We start from the raw sequence: 3897 nt of genomic DNA, 5'->3' as shown, positions 1-3897 counted from the left end.
TATCACTATACCAAGAACTCTCAAGAGGTGGAACAAATCTCAGAACATTCTTGACATAAAAGATGGTAATACTCCAAGATAAAGAAGAACAAAAGGCTGGATAGCAAGGAACTCAAGGTATAACACAAAACATGAACAAGTTTGTGTTGGGGGAAGTCAAGAATGTCGTCGATGATAACACAATCATCGAGGGGCAAGGATGGTATTTCTCATCACGAATTCGATTGACATCCTGTAAGAGCTCAGAATGTAGATGATGATTACGACACATTTGTCGAGAGGTTTCATGAAGATGTAATCAAACAACGATGACCTCAAGTCAAAGGAATGATGAAGCGCAAGCTTATTGGAACCACGGGTACGACACAAACTCGAAACCAAGCTTATTGTTCAAGGTGAAATGATATGACGAGGAAGATCGACATAAGCTTAGCTCATCGTCGAAATTTGTGCTCCTGGGATAAGGACCAGGTAGCACAGTTAAAATCGGCACGACAAGGATATAGCCAAACAGGCTAGGAATGGCGTGATCGGTTACAAACTCGTACTTAAAGAAGATTATCAAGTGTCGTTGAACCGTAGTGCAGACTCGGTTCAGTTATCGGTGTCTTTGAGTGTTTAATAACTCAGAGCCCATGAAAAATTGTAATCGATGAGAATGTAGTGCTTGATGAAGAACTCATAGGAAGTTATGCAGTTCCAAGATAATCTCGAGATACCATGGGGTAATACTCGACGACAGATCAAAGTAGAGGTTGTACCGGGGTATTGATCCACAGAAGACAAGTGCTTACACTTGCATCGAAAATGGTATTTAAAGGAGAACATGGTCGGAACCACGATTGTAAAAGGCCAGACCCCAGATATAAGATGAACTTATATCAATGGAATAATTAATTTTAAAAGAAGCTTCGATGAGAAGATGTACATCGGGTCCATGGGCATGAACACAAAGTTCAAGGTCGACTCCCACTTCTCCAATGCATAACCTTTCATCCACTTCTCGCGTTCGATTAATTTGCAGTGTTGAAATTTTATCTGGCGAAGCACCAGAAGAGCATGACTCGTGAAAACTTTCGGGTTCACACGGTCTAGAGAAAGCATATGTTCAACCCATAGTGGCTTCTTAGAAACATATACCACAAGTTTCAAGAGTAAATAACACAAGCCCGAAAGCAGAGTATGGTTGGCCAAGCGGAGGATACAACTTAACAAAGGCATTAGGTATCAAGGGAAGAACTCACAAAGTGATCAAATGTGAAGGACACTGTCGGATAATAATCCAACAAAGGACTTGATGGTCCACAAAGGATCTGATGTGAGTATCGATACTCAACCAGAAGAGGAGGGAATGCAAATGCAACAGGTTATGGAATCATCTGAGTAATTCAAAGCTTAAATGCAAAGGAATTATGATTTCCAAAATAAAGGATCAGAAGCAGGCGCTTTGATCAAGGATGGATCAATTGAATATACCATAGGCACAATCGACGACAGATAGTTAGGTCGAGAACCAGCTCATGTTCAAAATGACGTCTGGGCCGGAAAGATAATCCTAGGATTCGACTGAGAAATTCCAGAGCAATAGGTTGCGGAGGATTTTCGGAAGATCGAATGGTATTTCGAAGACTTTTGTGTAACACATGAACAACTGGGGGATGAGCGGATACTCGACAAGTGCGAGAATTAACCATAGGGGTATTCAGGTGTCAATGAACAGCGAGGCAGTAAGCTCAAAGGATTATCGAAACAACGACGAGTTTTTCAGGGTATCTTGTAATAACAAGACCAACTGGGGATGAATGTAAGAATAACAACTGCAAGTAGTTATCCATAAGGGTTGACGATGGAAGGGGAATTGCAAACGCGATTGGCACAAGGTCTCAAGAGAATATCAGAAGGTATCTTCAGAATCCTTCGGTGCACCAAGTAATCATCCGGACTGAAGAGGCTCTCCGGGAGAAAGTATTATCGAGAACCTAGAGTCAGAGTTAGTAAAATTGTTTAACCCGAGTAGAAGAGAGTTCAGAGTCCCAGAGTAAAGGTCGAGGAGTAAAAGATCCTAATACCACCCAATGGCGACGTGTGCCCATAAGACACACAACCATGTTAGTAAAAGTTTTGCAATGTCTAGACTCGACTTCGGCCAAGGAGTTGGAAGGGGGATTCCTACAGGCAGTCGGCTCTGATACCAACTTGTGACGCCCCCGATTCAATCGTACACTAATCATGCACGCAAATGTGTACGATCAAGATCAGGGACTCACGGGAAGATATCACAACACAACTCTAAAACATAAATAAGTCATACAAGCATCATAATACAAGCCAGGGGCCTCGAGGGCTCGAATACAAGTGCTCGATCATAGACGAGTCAGCGGAAGCAACAATATCTGAGTACAGACATAAGTTAAACAAGTTTGCCTTAAGAAGGCTAGCACAAACTGGGATACAGATCGAAAGAGGCGCAGGCCTCCTGCCTGGGATCCTCCTAACTACTCCTGGTCGTCGTCAGCGGGCTGCACGTAGTAGTAGGCACCTCCGGTGTAGTAGTCGTCGTCGACGGTGGCGTCTGGCTCCTGGACTCCAGCATCTGGTTGCGACAACCAAAAAGAAAGGAAAGGGGGAAAAGGGGGGGGAGAAAGCAACCATGAGTACCCATCCAAAGTACTCGCAAGCAAGGAACTACACTACATATGCATGGGTATATGTGTAAGGAGGCCATATCGGTGGACTGAACTGCAGAATGCCAGAATAAGAGGGGGATAGCTAGTCCTATCGAAGACTACGCTTCTGGCAGCCTCCGTCTTGCAGCATGTAGAAGAGAGTAGATTGAAGTCCTCCAAGTAGCATCTCCAAGTAGCAACTCCAAGTAGCATCTCCAGTAGCATCGCATAGCATAATCCTACCCGGCGATCCTCCCCTCGTCGCCCTATGAAAAAGCGATCACCGGGTTGTCTGTGGAACTTGGAAGGGTGTGTTTTATTAAGTATCCGGTTCTAGTTGTCATAAGGTCAAGGTACAACTCCAAGTCGTCCTGTTACCGAAGATCACGGCTATTCGAATAGATTAACTTCCCTGCTGGGGTGCACCAACTTACCCAACACGCTCGATCCCATTTGGCCGGACACACTTTCCTGGGTCATGCCCGGCCTCGGAAGATCAACACGTCGCAGCCCCACCTAGGCACAACAGAGAGGCCAGCACGCCGGTCTAAACCTAAGCGCACAGGGGTCTGGGCCCATCGCCCATAGCACACCTGCACGTTGCGAGGGCGGTCGGAAGTAGAACTAGCCCCCCTTAATACAAGAGCAGCCTTACGTTCCAATCCGGCGCGCGCCGCTCCGTCGCTGATGTCTGAAGTGCTTCGGCTGATACCACGACGTCGGGATACCCATAACTACTCCCGCGTAGATGGTTAGTGCGTATAGGCTCATAGCCAACTCAGATCAAATACCAAGATCTCGTTAAGCGTGTTAAATATCCGCGAACGCCGACCAGGGCCAGGCCCACCTGTCTCCTAGGTGGTCTCAACCTGCCCTGCCGCTCCGCCACAAAGTAACAGTCGGGGGCCGTCGGGAACCCAGGCCCACCTCTAACGGGATGGAGCAACCTGCCCCTTCAGCCCCCATCTCTGAACAATATCACAGGTAATGTAACTGTGTAAAATATATCGTATATGCCCGTGATCACCTCCCGAAGTGATCACGGCCCAGTAGTATAGCATGGCAGACGGACAAGAGTGTAGGGCCACTGATGGTACACTAGCATCCTATACTAAGCAGTAGGATAGCAGGTAATGGTAACAACAGTAGTAGCAAGGACAGGCTATGCATCAGGATAGGAATAACGGAAAGCAGTAACATGCTACACTACTCTAATGCAAGCAGTATAGAG

This window comes from Triticum dicoccoides, chromosome 7A (assembly GCF_002162155.2).
Source record: "Triticum dicoccoides isolate Atlit2015 ecotype Zavitan chromosome 7A, WEW_v2.0, whole genome shotgun sequence".
NCBI lineage: Eukaryota > Viridiplantae > Streptophyta > Magnoliopsida > Poales > Poaceae > Triticum > Triticum dicoccoides.
Note: the sequence above shows the minus strand (reverse complement) of the source record.